We start from the raw sequence: 21,259 nt of genomic DNA on the forward strand, positions 1-21,259 counted from the left end.
CTGGTGCACTAGGTGATTTGTTGTGATTAATTCTAGTGATTCCCCCAATGTCCTCTATGTAATAGTTGCAAAACGTTTTGTTGTAGAGATTTGGGAATCAGCACTCGTGTTTGTTTATTGGAAAAATGCTGTAAGATTACACCATGCTGAAAGGAGAGGTTGTCTCGTTGTGTATGGTATTTGCGTACTGCTGTCTCTGAGAGCGATATCGGATTATGAGGCCAACCCATCCGAATTTAGTACTCGAGCTATCATAGTGACTGATCTTGTTCAGTAGCCTGTGTGGTACGAAGAAAATCACTGGGATAATCTTGCAGTGCATCCGAATCACATTAATCAATTTGCAGACAGAAGATGCTGATGCATCAAATTCCGCATCACTTCCCAGAGGTAAGCGACGCAGTGTGTCGGCGTTTGCATGCTGTACCGTATTGCGATAAAGAATTTCGTATTGATAATTGAAAAAACGTAGTAACCAGTGTTGCAGATTATCTGCTGCACGATCATTACCTTTCGTTGGATGTAAAAGAGCAATCACAAGGAAGAATCTTCTACCAGACATATGCTGATGAAATTTTTGTAACACCGTAAATTGTGACTAAAGTTTCCTTTTCCATCTGACTGTAGGTGACTTGGGCCTTGTGCAACCTCTTAGACACTAATTCTACGGAGCGTTCCCTTTTGTGAGATAAAAAGTACCCCTGTCCCATGTGACGATTTGTCAACTGCAAACGCTACTGGTTTTTGCGGTCCGATTTGCGTAAGACATGGACCACTAAGCAATGCGTATTGCGATTTCAGAAAAGATTGTTCGCATTCTCTAGTCCCTTTAAAAGTAACGTTTTTACGCTGGAGGCGTTGGACTGGATCGGCCCCTTGTGCTGCGTTTGGAATGAAATTTATGAAGCATATCAGTTTTCCTGATTGTTGCCAGCGTCATAGAATGGGATAGGAATGATGATGGAAATAGGATCACATTTGAGGAAGTGGAGAAAATGGTCAATAGATTGCAGTGCAATAAAGCAGCTGGGGTAGATGAAATTAAGTCGGAACTCATCAAATAAAGTGGAACGTCAGGTCTTAAATGGCTACACAGGATAATTGAAATAGCCTGGGAGTCGGGACAGGTTCCATCAGACTGGACAACAGCAGTAATCACACCAATCTTTAAACATGGAAACAGAAAAGACTGTAACAACTACAGAGGTATCTCTTTAATCAGCGTTGTGGGTAAAATCTGCTCAGGTATTGTTGAAAGGAAAGTGCGAGTATTAGTTGAGGACCAACTGGATGGAAATCAGTGTGGGTTTCGGCCTCTTAGAGGTTGTCAGGACCAGATCTTTAGTTTAAGGCAAATAATGGAGAAGTGTTATGAGTGGAACAGGGAACTGTATCTATGCTTTATAGATCTAGAAAAGGCATATGACCGGGTTCCTAGGAGGAAGTTAAGGTCTGTTCTACGAGATTATGGAATAGGAGGCAAACTTTTGCAAGCAATTAAAGGTCTTTACATGGATAGGCAGCAGTTAGAGTTGACGGTAAATTGAGTTCATGGTTCAGAGTAGTTTCAGGGGTAAGACAAGGCGGCAACCTGTCTCCACTATTGTTCATATTATTTATGGATCATATGTTGAAAACAATAGACTGGCTGGGTGAGATCAAGATATGTGAACACAAAATAAGCAGTCTTGCATATGCGGATGACTTAGTTGTGATGGAAGATTAGATTGAAAGTTTGCAAAGTAATATTTCAGAACTAGATCTGAAATGTAGGGACTATGGTATGAAGATTAGCCTCTCCAAAACGAAAGTAATGTCAGTGGTAAAGAAATATAAACGGATTGAGTGCCAAATAGGAGGAACAAAGTTAGAACAGGTGGACAGTTTCAAGTACTTAGGATGCATGTTCTCACAGGCTGGCAACATAGTGAAAGAACTGGAAGCGAGGTGTAGCAAAGCTAATGCAGTGAGCGCTCAGCTACGATCTACTCTCTTCTGCAAGAAGGAAGTCAGTACCAAGACTAAGTTATCTGTGCACCGTTCAATCTTTCGACCAGCTTTGTTGTATGGGAGCGAAAGCTGGGTGCATTCAGGTTACCTTATCAACAAGGTTGAGGTTATGGATATGAAAGTAGCTAGGATGATTGCAGGTACTAGCAGATGGGAACAATGACAGGAGGGTGTCCACAACGAGGATATCAAAGAAAAACTGTGAATGAACTCTATAGATGTAGCAGTCAGGACGAAAAGGCTTAGATGGTGGGGTCATGTTACACGCATGGAAGAAGCAAGGTTACCCAAGAGACTCATGGGTTCAGCAGTAGAGGGTAGGAGGAGTCGGGGCAGACCAAGGAGAAGGTACCTGGATTCGGTTAAGAATGATTTTGAAGTAACGGGTTTAACATTAGAAGAGGCACCAATGTTAGCTCTGAATAGGGGATCATGGAGGAATTTTATAAGGCGGGTATGCTCCAGATTGAACGCTGAAAGGCATAATCAGTCTTAAATGATGATCATGATGATGAAGATGATATCAGTTTTCGAAGAACAGTTTGGAGTTCTCGCCGGCCGCGGTGGTCTCGCGGTTCTAGGCGCGCAGTCCGGAACCGTGCGACTGCTACGGTCGCAGGTTCGAATCCTGCCTCGGGCATGGATGTGTGTGCTGTCCTTAGGTTAGTTAGGTTTAAGTAGTTCTAAGTTCTAGGGGACTAATGACCACAGCAGTTGAGTCCCATAGTGCTCAGAGCCATTTGAACCATTTGGAGTTCTCGTGTTGGAGAAGGTACTTTCCGCATGGCCTCCAAATGCTTAGTTGAGCGACGAGTGCCGTGGGCGTCAATAACATGTCTCATATATTTGATTTCAGTATTGGAAAATGAACGTATCTGTAAATTACACTTGAGTCCTGCATCTGTTAAAACTTGAGAAAGAGACTACAAATTTTTGAGAGAGAATTATGTCATCTAGATTATTTGAATAGGACTGAACTTTTCACGCAACTTATTCAAGAAATCAATAAAACCATACAGGAGAAGAAGTGCTTCCGATACAATATGACGTGCGTGTTAACCGCCACAAAGTTTTCTGTTCCTCTTTCGGGGGAAGCTGAAGATAAACATCGGCTAAATCAAGGGTCGAAAAGAATCGTCGACCTGGATGACCTAGGTCCATGAACTCGTAAATACGTGGAAGCCGAAGGGAATCACTTCCAGTTCAAACTTTAAATGTAGCTTTAATACCTGCACAAAGTCTGAAATTCACAAGGAGAGATGACCATTGACTTACAGAAGCATGTTCCAAAGCTCCGATTTGTTCTACTCTGTTGAGTTCAGGAGCAAGTTCATCGTGATCGGCTTCAGGTGTCGAACGAGCATGGTAAAAGAGCGTGCTAGAAGAAAGTACAGATTAGGTTTTGCATTGTCCCTGAGCGTAATGTGCGCCTGAAAATTCTTTGCATATCCGTGTGCTGTCGAACAAATGGCCATATTTTTCACACAGATGATGAATTCTGCATGGGGCAGTTGCGTATCAGTGTCAGGCACATTGTCCTGAATATCTAAGCCAAATAAATGAAAAGCATCCACGGCAGAAATTTGGGGACTAGAACGTAACTGAATGACTCTGAAAGACACTGATGTAGCCGTATTTTTATATTTTGCTTGCAACTGCACATTCCAACTACAGAGATACTTTCGCTGTTATAGGTCGTGAGGTGCAGGCGTCATATGTACAACTGAGGGCGCACGAGTTGTTCATAACTATTAAAATAATAATGAGCGAAACACCAGTATCTACATCTATATCTACATTTATACTCCGCAAGCCACCCAACGGTGTGTGGTGGAGGGCACTTTACGTGCCACTGTCATTACCTCCCTTTCCTTTTCCAGTCGCGTATGGTTCGCGGGAAGAAACACTGCCGGAAAGCCTCCGTGCGCGCTCGAATCTCTCTAATTTTATTTTCGTGGCCTCCTCAGGTGGTATAAATAGGGCGGAAAGCAATATATTCGATACCTCATCCAGAAACGCACCCTCTCGAAACCTGGACAGCAAGCTACACCGCGATGCAGAGCGCCTCTCTTGCAGAGTCTGCCACTTGAGTTTGCTAAACATCTCCGTAACGCTATCACGCTTACCAAATAACGCTGTGACGAAACGCGCCGCTCTTCTTTGGATCTCCTCCGTCAACTCGACCTGGTACGGATCCCACACTGATGAGCACTACTCAAGTATAGGTCGAACGAGAGTTTTGTAAGCCACCTCCTTTGTTGATGGACTACATTTTCTGAGAACTCTCCCAATGAATCTCAACCTAGCACCCGCCTTACCAACAATTAATTTTATATGATCATTCCACTTCAAATCGTTTCGTACCCATACTCTCAGATATTTTACAGAAGTAACTGCTACCAGTGTTTGTTCCGCCATCATATAATCATACAATAAAAGATCCTTCTTTCTATGTATTCGCAATACATTAAATTTGTCTATGTTAGGGTCAGTTGCCACTTCTTGCACCAAGTGCCTATCCTCTGCAGATCTTCCTGCAGTTCGCTGCAACTTTCTAGTGCTGCATCTTCTCTGTATACTACAGCATCATCCGCGAAAAGCCGCATGGAACTTCCGACACTTCTAATTGAAGTGGTACAGATTAATTGCAAATTAGCAGTCATATCAACAATTTGCGGTTTGCCCTATGAATGTGATCATCCATGGTGACTTTCGGAAGACTTTCTTTGCCTAAACTGTTACTGACAAAGCGTTCAGCTTTACGTCCGTTAGAGAAGAACTGGTTAGAACGAGGCAAGACTTGCACTATGCATTTCGCTGTGCGATTACATTGCTTTCGCCCACGGTTTGCCAGGAGAAGTGGGTACATGTTTAAAATGACAGATCGTATTTATTTCCATCTTCTCGAGTGTTACGTTCAAAAGAACTTACTTTGCGTTGCTTTCCCTTGCACATTTGCTGTGTGTTTTCCCGATTGATGGCAGTGCCGGCATTCCGCTTGGTGGGGAAAGCGCTTTTTGTGTTCATGCGTCACGCAATATTTCACACAAGACTTCAGCGGCTTGTAACGAGCCGAGGAAGCAGTTGCGCATCCCGCTCTGTTTTTACGCTGTTGCTTATAGCTGCGGTTGTCGCTCGCCATGCTAAACTGGGGCCGCTGCGGGTTATCCGCAGTCAGCGTTGCAACACGCACATAAAAATCAAGTGCTGCGAAGTCTTGAACCTCTTGAGCTTCGATAACTTTAAGCACGCCACTGAGACTGGGCCTGCGATGCTTCAGAAGTTCAACCCGCACTTCGTTATCAGCAAGGTTCTGAGTAATGCCATCGCGAAGGACTTCATCTTGAAATCAGGCTCTACAAGGGCAGTTAAATTTACGGTTCCTAATCATGCCCCAGAGTTCAACGATCAGTTCCTTCTAATATTGATTATTCTGATGACGTGTACGAAAAAGTTTGAAATGAGCAGGAGCTACATGAAACTGTGCTTCGAAGAAACCATCTAATGCTAGAGTAATGTCTTCATAGGGTAGCTTTGGGCTGTAACTGAGGGAACACTTGATACACAGTAGAAAAATATACACAGCTACCCACAAAAAAGAGCTTCGTGAGCCACCCGATATCTCGTATGCAGCGAAGTGTCGATCTGGCTGCAGGCCGTACTCTGTTCAGTCCTCTTGTGCGTCAAAACAGAGGAAGGGTGCAAAAGGCAGCACCTGGCCATTGACATTCTGTGCTTCAGCCGTTGGTGTTTGCTGAGGTTGTTCTGCTTCCACCAGTCTGCCAACAGCTATTAGTAATGATCCAGTTTGTTGACTCTGATTCAAAATGGTTCAAATGGCTCTAAGCACTATGGGACTTATCATCAGAGGTCATCAGTCCTCTAGACTTAGAACTACTTAAACCTAACTAACCTAAGGAGACCACACACATCCATGCCCGAGGCAGGATTCGAACCTGCGACCGTAGCAGCTGCGCGGTTCCGCACTGAAGCGCCTAGAACCCCTCGGCCACAGCGACCGGCAGAGAGTAACTATAGGATTATTCGAGACGAGTTTGCACATGGTGTAGATTGTTCAGAGCTGTTCATTGTGAATGAGGAGAGGCGGAAATTTGATGAATTTGTAAAGGGTCCTTGCGGGAAAAAGTAAACGGATGCAGAAAGCGAAGCGGAGTGCATGGCGTTCCCGGATCTGAAGGGACGTATAGAACTTGGATGGGGTGACGAAGCTTAAAAAAACGCGCTGGCCGTTCGGAGTCGCACGTAGTGCGGTCAGGTGATTGTTGCTTTCTTTGATGGTGTGTTTGAGTGGCGTCACCTCTCGGACAACGGCGAGGGAAAATAGAGCAAGCACATCCTCTGAGCGTTTTCGGTAGATTCCAAGGTGCCGTCTCCCCTCTAGCTGGGAGCGACGGGCAGCGAGCAACGTGCGTTACCATTCCTGAAGTCGATTACGAATGCGACTAGAGGTAAGAAACTGAGCGAGCACATGATTAATGTTGCGGGCTGCATACCTAGGAAGTCAAGGCGCTGTTAGTTCTTAGAGGCTTCCTTCGTTCTCACTGCAGTTCCACAAGAACGGCGAGTCTGAGAACTATGGCGCTGCGGTCACTTCATACTCGTCGAACTGTTCTCTTGCTGGAGCGTGCGGGAGTGTAAGGATGGTCGTGACTTGTCAATACGTTAGATGAGTATACGGTCTTGCTGCTGCAAAGTAGCACTGGCAATGCGAAATTACCGATTGTCGGGATCAGATGGTCATTAACAAAGCTGTGTTTTGCGACACTGTGGAGAGTTTAAGACGAAATTTAATTGAAAAACTCAATTGCAGATGTGTTCCATTAGATAAAAAGTGCTATTTGGAATAATTTTCATGTTGTATTTTGCTTATTTTCTTCATTGTTCCACACAACTTCTTCCTGTTTTCTCGATTGATCTGTGTTCAGTTCTTCAAGGCCTATCCACAGTGCCAACTTATGACTAAATCTGAAGGGGGGGGGGGGGGGTGATGGGAAGGTTCCCTTGTCAGGAAATTCATGATGTCAGACGAGACCCACTGCCGGCCGCGGTGGTCTCGCGCTTCTAGGCGCTCAGTCCGGAACCGCGCGACTGCTTCGATCCCAGGTTCGAATCCAGCCTCGGGCATGGATGTGTGTGATGTGCTTAGGTTAGTTAGGTTCCAGCAGTTCTAAGTTCTAGGGGACTGATGACCTAAGATGTTAAGTCCCATAGTGCTCAGAGCCATTTCTTTTCGAGACCCACTTTAATTTATCGGTCTATGTAAACAACCAAAACTTTAGCCACTGGGCACCCATCAGTCCTCATCAAATGCATGAAAGGCCACTCCAACATGCAAAAACTGCATCATAAGAATATCCATATGCAGTGGTTCTGGTTCAAGTAGGACGATGCAGACAGCCTTACGCTGAACGTTTCCGGAATGTCTAGTATCCCGCTTTGATGATGTCAACTGGTCCAATTAATCGGTTTTTTTTCTGTGATGATTTCTGAAATCCAAAGTGCCCGCAAACAGACTAATAATTATTGAGGACTTGAAAAATCATCCACGCCAAAATTGGGGCCGTAATAAGCTACACTCTTCGCAAGATTATGGCGAGTGTGAGTGTTCGTGCCGGAAATTGCATCGCCAACAATGGTGTACACATAAAGAACATAATTTATAAAAAGTGACGTGACTACTAAGAAACGGAATAACGCAGTATGAAATCTCGTTCTTTCGGATTTAATGCACATAGGTAGCTGTATATCTTCACGGTTAATAAGAAGTTTAAAACAAGTCATTTTTTTCTGCCACACTTAAGTTGTATTCTCTTATGCAAAATTCTAATACCGCTACCGTTGTTGATGTAACACTTAGCAGCCAAACCTCTTCATTTGCTTACGTTGCAGCTGCAAGCACAGTACACTGACGATGACCCTGCTACGTATCGTTCGCATTTGTCATGGTTTTGCTATGTTCTTACACACATACATCAACGAAAGTTTTGCATCAGCCCTTTATCTGAAAATTAATAGAACAGGACACAAAAATTGGGTCTGAGGCTACGTAGTTTATTTGCAAATTGTCCAGATCACCAGATCACAAGAACAAATAGATCTGCAATTACAGAATCGTCTATTTCCCATGGGAGGTTTTTCACACCTAAACAGAGTCAATATGTAGTTGAACGTTTACTTGCTCGTAAGCAGGCTTGAATGCTTCGTGGCATACTATAGATGAAATCGACAATCCAGCCCTGGTCCGAATTGTCCCAATCTAGGATGGTGATTCCGCATAAGTCACGAAAAATACTGGGGTGTTATGGACGTGCAAAAACATCTCTTTTCAATCGGTCTCGCAATTGTTCGATTGAGTTTATGTGTAAGGAACAGGTAAACCAATCTATTCTTGTGATCCTAGCCTACTGAAGGGACTTGTTCACGGGAACGCCACGAGGAACACGCAAGTTATCATCCATCGAGCTGAAATTGTCTCCAAAATGTTGACGATAAGATACCATTGCTGGTTGCAGAATCTCATCCCTGTACCGCAGAACAATGAGATTGCCCTCAGCAACCATGGAAGGTGAACTGTGGCCCCATGCAATGCCACCTCAGAATATCACTCCACTACCAGGTTGTTACACATGTAGGACAAAGCGTTGGAAGCGTTCGGTACTACCGGATTGTCTCCAAACAGGTTGTATGCTATTATCAAGGTACAAACAGATCGGAATCCGTCCGTAAACAAAACCAAAGGGCACTCCTGGCTCGTCCATTTTGCATTATTTCTTGCACGTCTGTAACGGAGTCCACAATGTTACGGTGTGAGCAGTGTGTCAGTACCCTCCATTACATTGATTAAATATTACATTGAGTTTCGAAAACAATGCAACCAACTTAAGGCCATTCTTTGGATTATGTAAGATATGCCTTCAGTGATGGCAGGTCTTACCACACTCAAGACCTGACTTCATTTAAAGATTTAAATGCTTAACTACATCTGAAGATGGAATTCAAGGCAAAATTCGCAAGCATAGCGTGAAGCGCAATTGCTGGGTTAGACCGCGCGGCCTAAGGCGCATTGCGGCCTCCCCCGTGGGAGGTGCAAGAAGTCTCCTTATCGTCCAAATAATAATAATTATTCTTCACATCTAATTTATAAATATGCTGTGTTTATTAAATGTTAATGTAACTTTGAAATTGAAATAATTTGTTAATCTAGCACTCATCCATTATTGTTACTTATACAGTCACTGTCAAGCATTTCGCCATTATTAATACCTTTCAAACTATCATTGGTCAAGATGATTTCTGAAGTTTTTAATTAAACCCAATTTATGAAATCCCATGTTATAAGTTATTTAGTCGTAAACAGGACCCAAGCAAACTCCTTTTTATTAAATGCATTCATAGTAACAATAAGCTTTAGCCGTTGCTGCTGCGTGGTGCTGCGAATTAGTGTAAACCACTTGGAAAAAGGCAGTCATCTAAAGAAGTGAGTGCAAAACTTAGGGCTGAAACAGAGACAGTGACACACCACAACATGTCATGTCCTCTAATCCAGTAAATTCCGTTGCACAAGCCAGATTCTGAATCATTTGTAAATTATTATTCAAATACGAGGATTGGAACTTTCATAGTGGCAACTATCACTTCTGTCTCTGTGCTGTTCATTTTTGGAACACAACTTACAACCAGCGTAGAGACAGACGTGATGACACTTTCTGCAGAACCTGATTATCATTTTGCACGACATTGCTCAAGCACGTACGGTGCAAGCTATTACTGATTTGTTTGACTGATGGGGCTGCTAAGTGCTATACCACCTACTGCACCCCTCTGACGTAAGCCCTCATGAGTTCAGCTCGATTTATAAACTGAAGAAAACACTTCACGGCTTTCGCTTCAGAACTGTTATAAATTCGTCGGGCAACAGACAGCGTCGCACGAACTGTCAACACAGTTGGCACTGCTAAGAGTATCCTACGACTTCCACATCGCTGTCAACGGGTTATGCACAACGCTGGTGACTACTTTGAAGGTCAGTAAAACTTTGAAACACGTATCTATTTTGTACTAGTTGTAAATAAATAGTTGCCACTATTAAAGTTCCAAACCTCGTAAGCAGTCAGATAGCTTAGGTATTCATTGTTACACGTTCATTTGTTCCTGTAGTTTTTCATATTCAATACGCAGTCAGATAGCTGATCCAAATGTTAGCTTTAAGTTTTTCATGTAAAGATCTGTTGAGGGCTTATTTGACAGTGAAACTGACGCTCATACAACACGCACATAGTGTTATGCGGCTTAGATTCCGATTATTGGGTAAGGTGCTTACCGAATCCGTTTTCACAGACGAACTGTCATTTGTTGTAGGTACGTTACAACGATATACGACATGATGCTCGCCATGGTCATCGTGATTGGCGACACCCATCATGCAATCGTCTGCTAACAATATGATGCGACAGGCTCTTCGAAAGCCGAACTGATTTCTGGAGAACTCAGACCAAGCTTCCGTTCAATAAAAAGTCGCAGATATCAATCATCCTGTGCACCTGTCGACTGTGGACGGCCTATACGGAGTAAATCCTCAACACTGCCCATCTACTGGAACCAATTCCATCGCCGCACTCACTTTGACTCCTGTGTAAACGTCGGGAAGCTTCACTGCTTGACAATCATTCTGATCGTATGTGATGATACGGGCACTGTCATTGGTCACAACAGTCCTTCGTGTCATGATGGATATTCACTCTGAGGTTCCACAGACGTCTCTCGTTCCTTCCTACGTGCGTTTTTTCTTTCAGCTGAAATGCCCCAGTCCATTTGCGTGCGGCGTTCTACCCGCAAGTAGCACTCACAGTAATTATGTTTATATTGACAAAGAATGTCAGGGATTACCTTCGGGGCCGTCCAGTAACAATCACTATAGCAACACGCGTGCACGACGTACGAGGATGGTGAAAACTTTTGTTGATGTCTATATTGCGACGGTGCCTACCGTGGCTACAAGTTTTTTGCGTTTTGTTTACTAGTTTAGGAAGACGAGTACCGGGTAATCAAAAAGTCAGTATAAATTTGAAAACTTAATAAACCACGGAATAATGTAGGTAGAGAGGTAAAAATTGACACGCTTGCTTGGAATGACATGGGGTTTTATTATAACAACAAAAAAAACAAAGTTCACAAAATTTCCGACAGACGGCGGTGGGCAGTAAAACGTCAGTGATTGCGCATGACAATCTTGTATAAAAGGAGCTGTAATCAGAGAGAGAATCAGATGCGCCAGCAGTCGCAGCATGTTGACGTTACCTGAAAAATGGTTCAAATGGCTCTGAGCACTATGGACTTAACATCTGCGGTCATCAGTCCCCTAGAACTTAGAACTACTTAAACCTAACTAATCTAAGGACACACACACATCCATGCCCGAGGCAGGATTCGAACTTGCGACCGTAGCAGTCCCGCGGCTCCGGACTGAGCGCCTAGAACCGCGAGACCACCGCGGCCGGCCGACGTTACCTGAAAAGGCGCTTTTAGTGAAGCTGGATTATGAGAATGGGGAATGTGCTAGTTCAGCGTTACGATCGTATCACTATAGGAAGGGGATCCGAAAGGGGAAACGGTCTGTTGACAAATGCAGCTGTGGCGAGAATGATTTCTAAGTTCGAAGCCACTGGTTGTTTAGACGATAGACCCCGTAGTGGCCGACCGAGCACAAGGCGTAATGCTGCTGAGAAAGTTTAGGAAGAAATGGACACTGTAGTGGGTTCGTCTATGCACGGGGTAGTCAGCGCTCGTGCAGTCGCATGTCGCACCGGCATTCCATACACTACTGTTTGGTTGGCACATAGGAGTACCCTCTGATGCTATCCGTACAAAATCCATCGCCATCATCAACTGTTACCTGGCGATTTAGTGAAGCGGAGGGCATTTTGCGGTGTGGGCGTTTCAAAAGATGGCGGAAGGTGACGATTGGTTGAGTAACTTGTTGTGGACCGACGAAGCTCATTTCACGCTCCGAGGGTCTGTCGACGCGCACAACTGCAGAATTTGGGCTACCGAAAATCCTAGGACTGTCGTGGAAACTCCATTGCAGGCCGAGAAAGTCACGGAATGGGTTGGATTTACCACATCTACCGTTATCGGGCCTTTTTTCGTCGAGGAAATGCCTGATTCTGGTTTTTTAACTGCTACCGTGACGGGTCAGAGGTACGCCGATATGTTACAGAGTCGCATCATCTCCAGCCTGGCTGATAAACACCTGCTGGAACGTACGATGTTTATGCAGGATAGCGCTCCACCCCATATTGCTAGACGTATGAAAGGTCTCATGCGCGCGTCGTATGGTTATGATCGTGTGCTCAGCCGCCACTTTCGTCATGCTTGGTCTTCCAGGTCCAAGGACCTAAAAAAAAAAAAATGGTTCAAATGGCTCTGAGCACTATGGGACTCAACTTCTGAGGTCATTAGTCCCCTAGAACTTAGAACTAGTTAAACCTAACTAACCTAAGGACAGCACACACATCCATGCCCGAGGCACGTAGCGGTCTTGCGGTTCCAGACTGCAGCGCCTAGAACCGCACGGCCACTTCGGCCGGCCCCCAGACCTCAGTCCGTGCGATTATTGACTTCGGGGTTACCTGAAGTCGCAAGTGTATCGTGACAGACCGACATCTCTAGGGATGCTGAAAGACAACATCCGACGCGAATGCCTCACCATAACTCCGGACATGCTTTACGGTGCTGTTCACACATTATTCCTAGTCTACAGCTATCGTTGAGGAATTATGGTGGACATATAGAACATTTCCTGTAAAGAACATCATCTTTGCTTTGTCTTACTTTGTTATGCTAATTATTGCTACTCTGATCAGATGAAGCGCCATCAGTCGGCATTTTTTGAACTTTTGTACTTTTTTTTCCAGGTATGTGTGTCAATTTGTACCTCTTTATCTACATTATTCCTTGATTTGTTCAGTTTTCAAATATATACTGACTTTTTGATCACCCGGTAAGTTGCCCTTTAGCTGCTTCTCAGGTTATGTACGTAATTGCTACTACCAATACTGTTATATACCATCGCAAAACTCTCATTAATAAGTTTGCACATACCTTTTATCTTTTCTAGATGCTTTTGAAGATCACATAGAACGAAACGGGTCATAAAAGAAAGAAATAAAATTAGAACTGAGACTGTTTTAAATTCTACAAATTCTGCTATCGGCAGCTGTATTTTAGGCAGTAGTATCGAAAGAGTCGCAGCATGCACGATCTGGCTTGTAAAATAGCTGACTACTGCCCAAACGGCGCAGGTCGGCAGCTCGACGGACCTTGTACTCGTCGAAAACTGATATCTCCGTCTTACACAGCAAGAGCTTGGCAGAAGCCGCGGCGGAGCGGCTTTCACGATATGACACGCTTAACGGCCAGCGGCATAAAGACCGCCTTTCAGTATTCGCAAAGTTACATCGGGTTGCGATAGTTTTTGTGTGCTCAGAGTAGCTTACAGTTTCTGAAGTTCTCATAAAGCCTGCCGGACGCTTCCAGCAGCGCAGACATCGATGTAGTAGATGTGACGACTGGAGACACCTTAGCCGGCACATGAAGAGATTGATACTATTTTGAAGCTGACAGGTAGGCTTAGCAAGCGCCGCTTTTGCCTAGAGTTGCACTTATCGATCTAGTTAGCTACACATTGGAGACAGAATCTGCTGCTGATTGACGTTTCTGTTCGCATTTAATGATTGGTTCCTTCTGAAACGAAGGAAAGAGAAAAATTATATGTACGGAGAGGTAGATTCAGTCTCCTAATGGAAAGGGTAATATTCTTCTACCAACAATCCTTTTTCTGGCCGCGTGTGAGAGCTGCTTAAACGTCTGTCAGCATGGAGATACTATCGAAGACAGTGCTGCCAAAGCAGAATTACTAAACACAGCTTTCCGAAATGCCTTCACAAAAGAAGACGAAGTAAATACTCCAGAATTCTAATCGATAACAGCTGCCAACATGAGTAACGCAGAAGCAAATATCCTCGGAGTAGTGAAACAACTTACATCAGTTAATAAAAGCAAGTGTTCTGGTCCAGACTGTATACCAATTAGGTTCCTTTCAGAGTATGCTGATGCATTACCTCAATACTTAACAGTCATATACAACCGTTAGCTCGACGAAAGATCCGTACCCAAAGACTGGAAAGTTGCACAGGTCACACCAATATTCAAGAAAGGTAGTAGGAGTAATCCACTAAATTACAGGCCCATATCGTTAACGTTGATATGGAGCAGGATTTTGGAACATTTATTGTGTTCAAACATTATGAATTATCTCGAAGAAAACGGTCTATTGACACAGAGTCAACATGGGTTTAGAAAACATCGTTCCTGTGAAACACAACTAGCTCTTTATTCACATGAAGTGTTGAGTGCTATTGACAAGGGATTTCAGATCGATTCCGTATTTCTGTATTTCCGGAAGGCTTTTGACACTGTACCACACAAGCGGCTCGTAGTGAAATTGCGCGCTTATGGAATATTGTCTCAGTTATGTGACTGGATTTGCGATTTCCTGTCAGAGAGGTCACAGTTCGTAGTAACTGACGTAAAGTCATCGAGTGAAACAGAAGTGATTTCTGGTGCTCCCCAAGGTAGTGTTATAGGCCCTTTGCTGTTCCTTATCTATATTAACGATTTTGGAGACAATCTGAGCAGCCGTTTATCGACTAATAAAGTCATCAGAAGGCTAAAACAAACTGCAAAACGATTTACAAAAGATATCTGAATGGTGCGAAAAGTGGAAGTTGACCCTAAATAACGAAAAGTGTGAGGTCATCCACATGAGTGCTAAAAGGAACTCGTTAAAGTTCGATTAAACGATAAATCAGTCTAATCTAAAAGCCGTAAATTCAACTAAATATCTAGGTATTACAATTACAAACAACTTAAACTAGAAGGTACACATAGAAAATGTTGTGGGGAAGGCAAACCAAAGACTGTGTTTTGTTGGCAGGAGACTTAGAAAATTTGACAGATCTACTAAGGAGACTGCCTACACTACGCTTGTCCGTCTTCTGTTAGAATACTGCTGCGCTCTGTGGGATCCTTACCAGATAGGAGTGACGGAGTGTATCGAAAAAGTTCAAAGAAAGGCAGCACGTTTTCAATTATCTCGAAATATGGGAGAGAGTGTCACAGAAATGATACGGGATTTGGGCTGGGCATCATTAAAAGAAATGCGTTTTTCGTTGCGACGGAATTTTCTCACGAAATTCGAATCATCAACTCTCTCCTCCGAATGCGAATATTTTGTTGACACCGACCTACACAGGGAGGAACGACGAGCAAAATAAAATAAGGGAAATCAGAGTTCGCACGGAAAGATATAGGTGTTCCTTCTTTTTGCGCGCTATACGAGATTGGAATAATAGAGAACTGAGAAGGTGGTTCGATGAACCCTCTGCCAGGCACGTAAATGTGATTTGCAGAGTATCCGTGTAGATGTAGATGTAGATCCACCAGTTGTCGAATATGTGTGATTTAGTCTACACGTTTCGATACTACGTTATCCCATTTTCAAGTTCGAATTACTTCTCACTATTGCGGATGCTAACATACGTGTAATGGAAGGGGCGTTCACTAAATAATGCAACACATTTTTTCTGAAAGGAGGTTGGTTTCGTTAGTGATTGCAGTGCACCATATTTTTCCGCACTGTGTTTACAACAAAACTTTGTTTTTCGACATAATCTCCGTGTAATGCGAGGGCCTTACGCCAGCTTACTGGGAGGGCCTTAGGCCCGCATGGTACCACGTCACTGCTAGTCGTCGGAGCCAACGGCTTGTTACAACAATAACCTCCTCATCATCCACGTTCTGCTTCCCGCGGATTTGGTCGATCACCCGGAATGAGAGTGTCCGTGCGTTTCAGCATTGCAAGAGTCGAAGCCGTGTGCGACCGGCCGGCGCACTAGAGATCGGACGGGTTAGCGCGACCTTGTTACGATGATGACAAACGCCTTGCCCAACGACTGACGGTGCTTTTGTTTACTTCCAGGGCTCCGTAGATATTCTGTAGGTGCCTAAGAATATCTGCGATGCTCACGTTTTCCACCAAAAGAAACTCAATGAGAGATCTCTGTTTAGAGCGAACCTCCGTTTCAGACGTCATTTTGGAGGCTACATATAACACCGCCACCAATTGGAACTTCATCAAACAGTATGGGCTGAAGCGGGAGTATTCCACGGGAAATTCCACAGTGTCAACAGAAACTGGCTAAGAAAAAAGTTGGGTTGCGTTACTTATTGCCGGCTAGAGCGGCTGAGCGGTTCTAGGCGCCTCAGCCTGGAACCGCGCGACCGCTACGGGCATGGATAGGTGTGATGTCCTTAGGTTAGTTAGGTTTAAGTAGTTCTAAGTTCTAGGGGACTGATGACCTCAGCTGTTGCGTCCTATAGTGCTCAGAGCCATTTGAACCATTTGAACCATTACTTATTGGGCGCCCTCCGTAGATCTACTTACCTTACAATTAATGTGGCATTACGTACACTCAGAAATAATAAGGAAGCAGCAAACTTGCTTTATCAGACATAGAAGATAGGTATGGTGTCTGTTCTGTCGGACATGCATGTCTGAAGGAACAGATTGTAATATACGCCTCTGATGGCATATCAATATTTCAGTACAGATACACAGTAAGACTGTGAGCGAAGAGGAATAATGGATAGAGGCTACTACTATGTAGTCTGCGGCATGTGGAGATTTGGGTCTGACGAGAGAGGTGCCTGGGTAGACGAAGCGATTAAAGGCAACCGCTGGCTTAAAGCGAGAAATCGGTGTTCGAATCCCGGTCCACAGCAAATTTTCATCTACTTATGGAATATCGCCTCAGTTGCGCGACTGTTCGTAGTAATAGACGGAAATTCATAGAGTAAAACAGAAGTAATATCCGACGTTCCCCAAGGAAGTGTTATAGGCTCTCTGTTGTTCCTGATCTATGTTAACGACATAGGAGACTGTCTCAGTAGCTGTCTTAGATTGTTTGTAGATGATGATGTCATTTACCGTCTTGTAAAGCCATCAGATGACCAAAACGAATTGCAGAATGATTTAAATAAGATCTGCATGGTGCGAAAAGAGGCAATTGACCCTGAATAAGAAAAAGTATGAAGTTTTTCACATGAGTACTAAAAGAAATCCGATAAATTTCGATTACATGATGTTGTTGTTGTTGTCTTTAGTCCTAAGACTGGTTTGATGCAGTTCTCCATGCTAATCTATCCTGTGCAAGCTCCTTCGTCTCCCAGTACCTACTGCAACCTACATCCTTCTGATTCTGCTTAGTGTATTCATCTCTTGGTCTCCCTCTACGATTTTTACCCTCCACGCTGCCCTCCAATACTAAATTGGTGATCCCTTGATGCCTCAGAACATGTCCTACCAGCAGATCCCTTCTTCTAGTCAAGTTGTGCCACAAACTCCTCTTCTCCCCAATCCTATTCAATAGCTCCTCATTAGCTATGTGATCACCCATCTAATCTTCAACATTCTTCTGTAGCACCACATTTCGAAAGCTTCTATTCTCTTCTTGTCCAAACAATTTATCGTCCATGTTTCACTTCCATACATGGCTACACTCCATACAAATACTTTCAGAAACGACTTCCTGTCACTTAAATCTATACTCAATGTTAACAAATTTCTCTTCTTCAGAAAAGCTTTCCTTGCAATTGCCAGTCTACATTTTATATCCTCTCTACTTCGGCCATCATCAGTTATCTTGCTCCCCAAATAGCAAAACTCCTTCACTATTTTAAGTGTCTCATTTCCTTATCTGATCCCTCAGCATCACCCGACTTAATTCGACTACATTCCATTATCCTCGTTTTGCTTTGGTTGATGTTCATCTTATACCCTCTTTGCAAGACACTGTCCATTCCGTTCAACTGCTCTTCCAAGTCCTTTGCTGTCTCTGACAGAATTACAATGTCATTGGCGAACCTCAAAATTTTTATTTCTTCTCCCTGGATTTTAATACCCATCCGAATTTTTCTTTTGTTTCCTTTACTGCTTGCTCAATATACAGATTGAATAACATCGGGGAGAGGCTACAACCCTGTCTCACTCCCTTCCCAACCGCTGCTTCCCTTTCATGCCCCTCGACTCTTATAACTGCCATCTGGTTTCTGTACAAATTGTAAATAGCCTTTCGCTCCCTGTATTTTACCCCTACCACCTTTAGAATTGAAAGAGAGTTTTCCAGTCAACATTGACAAAAGCTTTCTCTAAGTCTACAAATGCTAGAAACGTAGGTTTGCCTTCCTTAATCTTTCTTCTAAGATAAGTCGTAAGGTCAGTATTACCTCACATGTTCCAACATTTAAGTCACACAAATCTGAAGGCTGTAAATTCAAGTAAATACTTTGGGATTACAATTACAAATACCCAAAATTGGAACGATCACATAGATAATGTTGTGGGTAGAGCCAACCAAAGACTGTGATTCATTGGCAGAACACTTAGAAGGTGCAACAGGTCTACTAAAGAGGCTGCTTACACCACGCTTGTCCGCCCTATTCTGGAGTACTGCTGTGCGGTGTGGGATCCGCATCAGGTGGGACTGACGGATGACATCGAAAAAGTACAAAGAAGGCAGCTCGTTTTGTATTATCCCGAAGTTGAGCAGATAGCACCACAGACACGATACTTGAACTGGAGTGGCAATCATTAAAACAAAGGCATTTTTCGTTGCGACGGGATCTTCTCATGAAATGTCAATCACCAATTTTGTCCTTCGATTGCGAAAACATTCTGTTGGCACTCACCTATGTAGGGAGAAATGATCATCACGATAAAATAAGATAAATCAGGACTCGCACAGAAAAATTTAAGTGCTCGTTTTCCCCGCGCGCCGTTCGAGAGTGGAACGGTAGAGAGACAGCCTGAAGGTGGTTCATTGATCGCTCTGCCAGCAACTTTATTATGAATAGCAGAGTAATCACATACATGTGGATGTAGATGTACTTGTACTGAGTTGTATCAATGCAGCAAAAGTTGGGAATTTCTGTCGTAAGGTATAGATAACTGTTGCTTACACATCTCAAGGTGACGCATAGCACTCACTTACGGCTACGTTTACTAAACAATAGTCCACTGTCAGTCAGCTACCAAAGACTGTACTATGTTGTATAGTAAACAGAGCTATGTGTGTATGCTACGCTCTACGGTGAGATGAAGGAACTGTGTTTATATGTTTGGCGACACATGTTGCAGCTCGGTCGGCAAACAGCAGTTCGCGAATCACATGTGGCTCTTGGGTGCCTTTTTTGTGGTTCCTCTACAACATGCCACGAGCGGGCGAGCACGTACAGTGCGAGTGAAACTTTGTGGCCCAAGTGCAGGTTCCCGGCCTGGCGAGTCTACTTCGATTTGGCGTTCGACGGGGGTGTAGGTGAAATTACCATTCTCTCTCGGGACTCAGGCCGCTTTTACTACTTGTGACGACGTCTTCGGAAGTGGGGGTGAGTAATGCTTCGAAGTCAGGCCCGTTAGATAATTTTTAACGCGCTGAATTAATGCAAAATGGAGAAGCGTAAGGATAAGTTCTATTGGAGAGTGTGGAACTGTTTCCCGTGAAGTACGAAAAAATGCGTACAATCGGGAGAAAGGAGAAGTAATTATGTTGAAAATTCACTAACAAGGGATCATTTGCAAAGAGATTTTATAAGAACTCTGAGTTCTGTGTCGGAAATAATAATCACGTTTGTTATTTCAAAACAACAGTTTTGATATGAGGAAAGCTTTCCGCAACAGGTTTCAGAAATTTAGAAATAGTCAAACGACGTTAGCTTTTGCTTTTTAAAAAAAGCTTTGTATTGCTTCTGTGACAGAATTAAATTTTTTCCCCTTCAATATTGACACTGGAAACTTTGGAATGCAATTGTTGGCTTTAAAACACCAAGAATTGTGACGCTCGAAATTTGAACATCTTTGTGCTGAGATAAAAGTATCGAGGAAAAACAAATGTGAATTTAGTTCACAGCACAATTGTTGCTCTTTGAAAAACCTAGAGAAGGAAGATATGTTGATTTTGAACACCTGGAATAGCATTCCTGACTCACGTAATCGGTTGAAAAAATTAGCATTTGCAGTGCTTTCATTATTCGCTGATCAACACAGTCACGTGAAAAATCATTTTGTAGCGTCAAATTTATCAAGAGAAAATAGAGAAGTCGTCTCATTGATGAGAGCCTGGTATCGTGCCTAGTGCCTAAAACTAAAAACAATAACATACAAACATGACTTACCAAAACACAAGGTCAAAGTATACATTGGTGTTCGTCAGTCATTGTCATTAATTAATTTTTTTGATACCTTGCGATTTAACTCTATCAATAAATAATATTGTTGTTAAGTACGATATCAACTTTTACTCAACGTACCTGTAATTTAACTAACGCTTAAAACTTTAAGCAAAATTTATTAAGTTCATTTTAGCGAGTGTTGCGGAATGAAAGAAGATATAGAGTCGAATACTTCGAAAGGTGGGTTAAGATAGTTTCGAACTACGTCCAGGATGAAAGAAAAGAGACAGTCGAAACAAGTATACTACGTGAATATGGGTGGGAGGGTTGAAAGAGGTCGACTTCAGCGAATGTACCTAATTCGGATTCAGGACCTTTTCAGCAAAGTCAAACTTAGGAGTATCATAATTAAGTTAATACAATGTACCTACCTTATAGTTCAAACAATGTGACTCTCAAAAGAAATGCCAATCGTTTTACTCTTGGTACTTGACTCTACTGACTGATGAGGCTAATTGTAAGATACGTAATACTACATGACAATGTAGACAGTTTTTCATTTCGCATTTGCTGGTATGTGTAGCAATTAGAAGTAATGATTTGAATTTTCTTGTTTCATAGAATATGATAATGGGATAATCTAGCCACAAAGTGTGTTGTGTCAAATAAATCGCACATTTTCAACAACTAGTGCTTAATAATCTCAGAGCTGATATCGTGATATAGTTACACGACGGCACCGCACTAGATTATATGAATCTGTTGAAGAGCACGTGACTAATGGACGTGTTTGTAGTGTGGCGTCATGTTTGTGTTGCATGATGATGACAGAACGGGAGACCTGTATACCACCACGTCTTCTCCTCTTCCTGCACAAACTATGGTGATGAAAGTCAGGATCTGACCCGGTTATTCTCGAGCCAAACGCAGCTCAAGGGCGTTC

At 43.2% G+C, this 21,259-nt stretch overlaps 1 protein-coding gene across 2 annotated transcripts in view; it reads left to right on the forward strand.

The window, feature by feature from the left end:
* Nucleotides 1-13,417: 13,417 nt before the first annotated feature.
* Nucleotides 13,418-21,259, forward strand: part of LOC126354265 (glycoprotein-N-acetylgalactosamine 3-beta-galactosyltransferase 1-like) — a 339,265-nt gene continuing 331,423 nt past the window's right edge. For both annotated transcript variants that reach the window (XM_050003793.1, XM_050003796.1), the window contains exon 1: nt 13,418-13,653. The gene's annotated coding sequence lies outside the window, so the exon portion shown is untranslated. The remainder of the gene's footprint in view (nt 13,654-21,259) is intronic.

Source organism: Schistocerca gregaria, chromosome 3 (assembly GCF_023897955.1).
Source record: "Schistocerca gregaria isolate iqSchGreg1 chromosome 3, iqSchGreg1.2, whole genome shotgun sequence".
NCBI classification, from domain to species: domain Eukaryota; kingdom Metazoa; phylum Arthropoda; class Insecta; order Orthoptera; family Acrididae; genus Schistocerca; species Schistocerca gregaria.